The sequence below is a fragment of the Canis lupus genome, chromosome 2, assembly GCF_011100685.1.
Source record: "Canis lupus familiaris isolate Mischka breed German Shepherd chromosome 2, alternate assembly UU_Cfam_GSD_1.0, whole genome shotgun sequence".
In the NCBI taxonomy this organism is placed as follows: Eukaryota; Metazoa; Chordata; class Mammalia; order Carnivora; family Canidae; genus Canis; species Canis lupus.
In genome coordinates, this window is record NC_049223.1 from 62,433,719 (window position 1) to 62,443,197 (window position 9,479).

The 9,479-nt window shown below is 43.5% G+C and overlaps 1 pseudogene; it reads right to left on the reverse strand.

The window, feature by feature from the left end:
- Positions 1–5,343: 5,343 nt before the first annotated feature.
- On the reverse strand, positions 5,344–6,207 carry LOC100687235 (annotated as a pseudogene).
- Positions 6,208–9,479: the final 3,272 nt, after the last annotated feature.

A 9,479-nucleotide genomic window follows, 5' to 3' on the forward strand; every position in this document is an offset into this window, starting at 1 on the left:
CTGGGCATTGATTTTGTATCCTGCCACGCTACCAAATTGCTGTATGAGTTCTAGCAATCTTGGGGTGGAGACTTTTGGGTTTTCTATGTAGAGTATCATGTCATCGGCGAAGAGGGAGAGTTTGACTTCTTCTTTGCCAATTTGAATGCCTTTAATGTCTTTTTGTTGTCTGATTGCTGAGGCTAGGACTTCCAGTACTATGTTGAATAGCAGTGGTGAGAGTGGACATCCCTGTCTTGTTCCTGATCTTAGGGGAAAGGCTCCCAGTGCTTCCCCATTGAGAATGATATTTGCTGTGGGCTTTTCATAGATGGCTTTTAAGATGTCGAGGAATGTTCCCTCTATCCCTACACTCTGAAGAGTTTTGATCAGGAATGGATGCTGTATTTTGTCAAATGCTTTCTCTGCATCCAATGAGAGGATCATATGGTTCTTGGTTTTTCTCTTGCTGATATGATGAATCACATTGATTGTTTTACGGGTGTTGAACCAGCCTTGTGTCCCAGGGATAAATCCTACTTGGTTATGGTGAATAATTTTCTTAATGTACTGTTGGATCCTATTGGCCAGTATCTTGTTGAGAATTTTTGCATCCATGTTCATCAGGGATATTGGTCTGTAATTCTCCTTTTTGGCGGGGTCTTTGTCTGGCTTTGGAATTAAGGTGATGCTGGCCTCATAGAACGAATTTGGAAGTACTCCATCTCTTTCTATCTTTCCAAACAGCTTTAGGAGAATAGGTATGATTTCTTCTTTAAACGTTTGATAAAATTCTCCTGGGAAGCCATCTGGCCCTGGACTCTTGTGTCTTGGGAGGTTTTTGATGACTGCTTCAATTTCCTCCCTGGTTATTGGCCTGTTCAGGTTTTCTATTTCTTCCTGTTCCAGTTTTGGTAGTTTGTGGCTTTCCAGGAATGCGTCCATTTCTTCTAGATTGCCTAATTTATTGGCGTATAGCTGTTCATAATATGTTTTTAAAATCGTTTGTATTTCCTTGGTGTTGGTAGTGATCTCTCCTTTCTCATTCATGATTTTATTAATTTGAGTCTTCTCTCTCTTCTTTTTAATAAGGCTGGCTAATGGTTTATCTATCTTATTAATTCTTTCAAAGAACCAACTCCTGGTTCTGTTGATCTGTTCCACAGTTCTTCTGGTCTCGATTTCGTTGAGTTCTGCTCGAATCTTTATTAACTCCCTTCTTCTCTTGGGTGTAGGATCTATTTGCTGTTTTTTCTCTAGCTCCTTTATGTGTAAGGTTAGCTTTTGTATTTGAGTTCTTTCCAGTTTTTGAATGGATGCTTGTATTGCGATGTATTTCCCCCTTAGGACTGCTTTTGCTGCATCCCAAAGATTTTGAACGGTTGTATCTTCATTCTCATTAGTTTCCATGAATCTTTTTAATTCTCCCTTAATTTCCTGGTTGACCCTTTTATCTTTTAGCAGGATGGTCCTTAACCTCCATGTGTTTGAGGTCCTTCCAAACTTCTTGTTGTGATTTAGTTCTAATTTCAAGGCATTATGGTCCGAGAATATGCAGGGGACAATCCCAATCTTTTGGTATCGGTTCAGACCCGATTTGTGACCCAATATGTGGTCTATTCTGGAGAAAGTTCCATGTGCGCTTGAGAAGAATGTGTATTCAGTTGAGTTTGGATGTAAAGTTCTGTAGATATCTGTGAAATCCATCTGGTCCAGTGTATCATTTAAAGCTCTCGTTTCTTTGGAGATGTTTTGCTTAGAAGACCTATCGAGTATAGAAAGAGCTAGATTGAAGTCACCAAGTATAAGTGTATTATTATCTAAGTATTTCTTCACTTTGGTTAATAATTGATTTATATATTTGGCAGCTCCCACATTCGGAGCATATATATTGAGGATTGTTAAGTCCTCTTGTTGAATAGATCCTTTAAGTATGATATAGTGTCCCTCTTCATCTCTCACTACAGTCTTTGGGGTAAATTTTAGTTTATCTGATATAAGGATGGCTACCCCTGCTTTCTTTTGAGGACCATTCGAATGGTAAATGGTTCTCCAACCTTTTATTTTCAGGCTGTAGGTGTCCTTCTGTCTAAAATGAGTCTCTTGTAGACAGCAAATAGATGGGTCCTGCTTTTTTATCCAGTCTGAAACCCTGCGCCTTTTGATGGGGTCATTAAGCCCGTTCACATTCAGAGTTACTATTGAGAGATATGAGTTTAGTGTCATCATGATATCTATTCAGTCTTTGTTTTTGTGGACTGTTCCACTGAACTTCTTCTTAAAGGGGAATTTTAAGAGGCCCCCTTAAAATTTCTTGCAGAGCTGGTTTGGAGGTCACATATTCTTTTAGTTGCTGCCTGTCTTGGAAGCTCTTTATCTCTCCTTCCATTTTGAATGAGAGCCTTGCTGGATAAAGTATTCTTGGTTGCATGTTCTTCTCATTTAGGACCCTGAATATATCCTGCCAGCCCTTTCTGGCCTGCCAGGTCTCTGTGGAGAGGTCTGCTGTTACCCTAATACTCCTCCCCATAAAAGTCAGGGATTTCTTGTCTCTTGCTGCTTTAAGGATCTTCTCTTTATCTTTGGAATTTGCAAGCTTCACAATTAAATGTCGAGGTGTTGAACGGTTTTTATTGATTTTAGGGGGGGATCTCTCTATTTCCTGGATCTGAATGCCTGTTTCCCTTCCCAGATTAGGAAAGTTTTCAGCTAGAATTTGTTCAAATACATATTCTGGCCCTCTGTCCCTTTCGGCGCCCTCGGGAACCCCAATTAAACGTAGGTTTTTCTTCCTCAGGCTGTCGTTTATTTCCCTTAATCTATCTTCATGGTCTTTTAATTGTTTGTCTCTTTTTTCCTCAGTTTCCCTCTTTGCTATCAACTTGTCTTCTAGGTCACTCACTCGTTCTTCCACCTCGTTAACCCTCGTCGTTAGGACTTCTAGTTTGGATTGCATCTCATTCAATTGATTTTTAATTTCTGCCTGATTAGCTCTAAATTCTGCAGTCATGAAGTCTCTTGAGTCCTTTATACTTTTTTCTAGAGCCACCAGTAGCTGTATAATAGTGCTTCTGAATTGGCTTTCTGACATTGAATTGTAATCCAGATTTTGTAACTCTGTGGGAGAGAGGACTGTTTCTGATTCTTTCTTTTGAGGTGAGGTTTTCCTTCTAGTCATTTTGCTCAGTGCAGAGTGGCCAAAAGCAAGTTGTATTGGGAAAAAGAGAAAAAGAGAGGAGAGAAAGAAGGAAAGAAAAGAGAAAGAGAAAAAAAAAGGGAAGAAAAAGAAAAAAAAAAACGAAAAAAAAGAAAAAAAAAAGAGAAAGAAAAAGAAAGGGGAAAAAAAGGGGGTGGGGGAAGGAAACAAATCAAAAAGCAAAACAAAACAAAAACAAAAACAAACAAACAAAAAAAGAACCACCGGGGAGTATCTTCTGATTCTGTGTTCTTTAAGTCCCTTGGCTTCTCCTGGAAGTTGTCCGTCTAGCTGGTGTTCTGGGGGAGGGGCCTGTTGTGCTGATTCTCAGGTGTCAGCAGTTGGGGGAGCTGCTGTGCCCCTGCCTGGTGCAGGGCTCAGTGGGGGTTGTTTACCCCGTGAGGCCGCAGGAGGAACAGCCCCAGTGGCGGGGCAGCTCTGGAAACCTGGATTCAGCTCCGGCAGGAACTCCGTCTGCAGGGCCTGGAGGCTCCGGGGCGGGGCCGCTGATCTGCTCAGCTGGGGCAGGAGCGTCCTTGCTGTCCTGGGCCCTCCCGGCCTCTGCCTGTCCCGGGGGAGGCGGGATCCTGGGCTGTGTCCCGGCGCCCAGTGCTGCGGGGCCTGCGCTGGTGGATTCGCGCTCCCGGGCCGCGCAACCCCCTCCGCGGAGCTGCCGCCCAAGCCCCTCCGAGCTGCTCCTGGAACCGCGCAGGCCCCTCTGCAGGGAGCCTCTTCCTCTGCCCGAGCCCCTCCGAGCTGCTCCCGGGGCCCCGCAGCCCCCTCCGCGGAGCTGCCCCTGAGCACCCCCCGAGCTGCTCCGGGTCCCGCCGGTCCCGCCGTGCGCGCTGCAGCCCTTAGGGAGCTCGGCGCACTCTCCTGGGCGCGCAGTTGCTGTTACTGTCCCCGGGAGCCCGAGGGCATCCCCGCCCTCCTGGGTCCTGCTCCACCTCCCCGCGAGCCCCTTTCCCCCGGGAAGGTCGGTGCAGCTCCTGCGTCTCCGGGACGGGGCTCTCCTGTCCTGGGGACACTCGCCCCGGCCTCAGCCCGGCTCCTCGCGGGCCCCTCCCCCTTGGAGGCCTTTGTTTCTTTATTTCTTTTTCCCCGTCTTCCTACCTTGATAGATGCGCGAACTCTTCTCACTGTAGCATTCCAGCTGGTCTCTCTTTAAATCTCAGGCCGAATTCATAGATTTTCAGGATAATTTGAAGGTTTTCTAGGTAGTTTGGTGGAGACAGGTGATTTGGGGACCCTACTCTTCCGCCATCTTGCTCCTCCCCCGATAAACTGGTTCCTTAACCAAAGTTAAATGAAGCAGATTCAAGTCCAGGGTTAAATCACAGGTGTTTCCTACCACACCTATACCCAACTTTCCAGAACTTGGTGCTGGAGGAAAGAACTCCAACAGGTCAGGGAGGGGGCAGAGGCTACCTGAGTGACAAAGGGCCTATAATTTTCCACAGCCTGATTCTACCCATTTTCTAAGCAACCCTAGGAAACAGAGTAGATGAATTACAATATTGTATAGGTCTCTTAGTGTTTTCCTAAATATCTAACATAGTAAATTACTACTCTGAACATGGAGTATTCAATGTGGGGTCAGAGAAGCAAATGCTAGATCAATTTCTCAGGATTGTGGACCACTCCCATCTGAATAATCTAGGAACCCAGTCTCCATTTGGAACATTCCTTGTGATCCCTATAGACCAAGAGCCCAAAGATACAATTTAGAGGGATAAAACAACAACAACAAAAGCCCATGGACAGAACCCATGGCTTAATAGGAGGCAACTTCAGCCCATAGGTTAAGCACACTGCCAAGGGCTGAGTCAATGTCTTCCATGTGAAGGTCCTACTCCTCTTCCTATTAATAACCAGTGGGAGCAGTATAGGCTGGAATGCTAGCCTATATCTGCTCCTCTCAGGAGCAGAAGATTCAGTCCTGGTTAGAGGACCTACTGTCATGTGTTTTAAGTACTCAAGAGATCTGAATAAGATTTACGGTTTTGGAGGTAGATAGAATGCGTATCTTGGTCTGTGGTGTGGAAAAAATGACTACCCATCATTAAGTGCCAGAAATTGCAGTCATTAGTACAGTGCTATGTGTTCACAATGTCAGCTCACAAAACACGTCCCTCTCCCTAGTCACAGGCAGACAGGTAATGGTAGCACTAGGGTTTTTTAAACTGTGCCTTAGTACAGGTGCTGGGGTTGCCCATAGAGCTCTTGATGCATAAAGCCTGGACATTCTGCCAATTTTTCTTGAGCAATGACACCAGGAAATTAATAGCTAAGTGGATGTTGTACACGAGCTCATCATCTGTCATCTTTACGTGGCCAGTGGCCAAGGCCAGACACATCACCTTCTTCATCTGGAATTTGATCATGGACTTCACTTCATCCACTTTGGCCACCATGCTCTCATTGTGGGTCAGCAAGGAAGGGAACTTGTCAGCCTTAGTCAAGCCTGGGCCCAGAATTCATAGGATTTTCTAGATCAGAGATTCTGAAGCCAAAAAGACATCATTCTTTTTGGCCAGCTTCTTGACTTTTTTTTTTTTTTTTTTGAAGATTTTACCTATTTATTCATGAGAGACACACAGAGAGAGGCAGAGACACAGGCAGAGGGAGAAGCAGGCTTTTCACAGGGAGCCCAATGCAGGACTCAATCCTAGGACTCTGAGCACGCCCTGAGTGGAAGGATACACTCAACCGCTGAGCCACTCAGACCTCCCTCTTGACTAATTTTTTATTCTTGTTGAGTTTCTTCAGTACCTCAACATCCATACGGGAAATAGCCACAGCCTTGGCCTCATCGCAGAGCTGCTGGTGCCCCAAAACACATATGGAGAACTTGAGGTGGGGAGTGGACTTAAGCCTGATGGTGCCCAGGAAGCATTTCTCCTTCTGAAAGTCAGAGTTCTTCAAGCCAATCCGCAGGTTCTCTCCAAAAACTTTGGGTGCTTGCTCTGGTTCCCATGCAAGACTTCTCACACCATCTTGTACGGGTTGTTGTGGGAGACTTTGCTGCTCATGGTGCCATGCGCCGCAATAATTAGAAAAGAGAGTTGTGAGTCCATTGATTATAGAATCTCTGGTAAATAAAGTTGTATCACTAAATTCAGCTTCATTCAGAACTATATTACTCTCTATATAATCTATGATCTTCTCACATATGTTCCTCAAGTTTTGCTGACATAATTTAGCAAAATCTTGTGTTCTTTGCATGTGCCCCTTCTTTCATGGTTTTACTCTATAACTGATGCCCCAGGGCATGTTGAGATCTGACTGTAGTTTTAAAGAAATTTTTTTTTAAATTTTATTTATTTATGATAGTCACAGGGAGAGAGAGAGAGAGGCAGAGACATAGGCAGAGGGAGAAGCAGGCTCCATGCACCGGGAGCCCGACGTGGGATTCGATCCAGGGTCTCCAGGATCGCGCCCTGGGCCAAAGGCAGGTGCTATAAGCTGCTGCGCCACCCAGGGTTCCCCTGACTGTAGTTTTAGGCCTGGAGCCTCTCAAAGGTAGGACTTTGAGGTGAGAGAATAATGATATTTCTGTGATGATAACTACCTTAGATGATGTCTTTATTGGTTGTTCTAGTGGGCAGGGCCGGCCTCATCAGATAGAGGAAGAAGGGCTAATCCCATTGGCAATATGGAAGGTTAGGTGGCCTCAGAATCATTCAAATCCTCTCAAATGTCACCATTTTTATTCTTAACATCCTATTCTTTCCAAGTCAGTGCTCTAACTTGTACAGAAGAGATCCAGTGAGGATGTTTATTCAACCTATGCTGAATTTTGAGCAGCCCAACAGAACGAGACTCAGCATCTTATTTTTTGTAGCTACCTTCTTTTACAGCAGTTCTCTATGTCTTGAATAGAGAATTTAAATTTTCAACTTGTCATTTTATTTTTAAAGTTTGCCAGTACAGTTGGAAGTAGCCAATTATTTTGGTTATCTATTGCTGTGTAACAAACCACTTTGACACTTAGTGAGTTAAAACAACAACCCGGTGGTTATCTCTCACTGTTCTGCGAATTGACAGTGTTTAGTGGTACTGATGAGATGACAATCATCAGAGAGTTAACAGGGCCTGGGACATTCAAAATATGACCAATATGTCTGGTAGTTGATGCTGGATGTTGGTTGGAGATTCAGCTGGAATTATTGGCTACATATACCTTGGTTCTATTCCCTATAGCCTGTCTTCATGGTTGCTTTGGATTCCCCATAGCATGGTGGTTGAATCCCAATAAGGAGTGTTTCAAGAGATAGAGGCAGACATTGTAGATCTAAGATCCAGCCTCTGAAGTTCACAGGATTATTTTTGTTATATTTCCATTCATTGAATGAAATAACAAGGATGGCCTATGTTCAAGGGAAAGGGAGGGAACACATGGATGAGTGACAAAACATTTGTGACCATCTTTAATCTCCCATACCAATCCACTTCCCATACAGGAGCAGCCACTTAGTCCTCCAAAGCCTACGAGAGTTCCACCTTCTAATGCTAACTAAATCTGCATTGATTTCTAACTATAATCAATCTCACATTCCCATCTTCTTGAAGATTGATTGCCTATAATCACTTACTGTATTACTTAGGATCCTTAACTGCAGGCCAAATAATGCACTCTAACTAGTTTAAGCAGAAAAGGATTTATTATAGGCCATGAAGTCACTTACAAGAATGTCTAGGAGGACCAGAGAAACAAAATTGAATGCTATGCAAGTAGGAGCAAATAAGCCAAGAGAAAAACCCAGTCAAACATGGAGTATTTCCAGTGGAAACCTTGTTGCTGCTCAGGCTTGCCATTCAGAATCTAAGGACCAGAGCCTCCACCCAGAGCCCCACAGTGGCAGAAGAATGAAACAAACACCTCTGCCAGTGAGTTTACAGGAGGATTTTAAAACTGTGGTCACATAGCTCTCACTTCTGCTTTCCAGCTGAGCACATGTGGAAGTCTAGCTGCAAAGATACCTTGGAAATATGATCTTGTTTTCCAGCTTCTGGATCAGGGTTCCTAACTTTGACATTATTGACATTTTAAGCCAGGTGCTTTGTTGGGGGACAGGGAACATCCTATACATCCCTGGCCTTTATCCACCACATGCCAATAGCACTGGCCCATACCTCCTCACACTTCTTCAGGTTGTGATAGTCAAAAAACATTTCCAGTCATTGCCAAATGTCCCCCGGGGAGGGGCAAAACTGCCTCCCGTTGAGAATAGTACTCTTGGGATTATAAATATAATCTCATGACATGATAGAGGGGAGTAGGATTGGTACTGAACAAGCTGTCACAAAATAAATTAATGGGACATTAGCGTAGGAGAAAAAGAAATTCCATGATATCTCAAGATCAATGATACATGTAGAAATTAATCAGAATGGAATGAAAGGATCCGACTAGGTTGTGGTGAATGAGATGGAGGTCAAAGCCACGCCATGTTTTTCAGTGATGTTGACAATTAGAGTTTAGAATAGGAAAAAGCTCTTTGAGTGTGGTTTAGACCCTCCAGGCTTGAGGTTCTGTTAACCTGGCAGGATGGTTCTTATTGTCCATGTGAGGGCCGAGTGCCATTAATCTATCTGTGTTTTTCACCATCTAACTCTCTTGAAAAATCTATGACAACTCCATAAACTCAATATTAACATCAATACCATCAGTTCTCCACGTTCTTTTCCTCACAATTTTTATTCCTTGAATCTGGGTGTTACTGGGGTGATTTTCTAAAAAGTGGCAATAGGAAACTGATAGACTAGAGGAGGGAGGGAAGATTCTTTACATTATTGTGGATAAGGATTTTTTGTTCTGTGCAGCTATAAGGATGTCAGTCTCATGGGAAATTGCTTTTGATACAGAATCCCTGGAGAGACAGATGTGGAAGAGGCAGTCATGTTATGTTGTGTGACAGCAGAGGGTGAGGATGCAATTGGTCAGCCAGCTCTAATCTTTACATTAAAACAAGTATTGTGATGGGATAGAAAATTGAGTTAGCAGGTTTTAATCTGCTTGTTCCTGATACATTGGTTGGTGCCAGTTTTATTTATTAAGCACTCCCCATGAGCTCAGCCCTGTGAAGGATAAAAGGAAAGTAGAAGACACTGACTTGCCATTAACAACCATTATCAATTATTCATCATTGTTTCCATGTAGTGAGAACTCACAACATGTCAAACATTGGTTGAACTGCTTTACATGTGTTACTTCATTAAATATTTGAAATAACCCCTATAGGGATATGCCTTTATTATTTCCATTTTACTTGGTAATATGTTGTGATCAAAGTCTTATGAT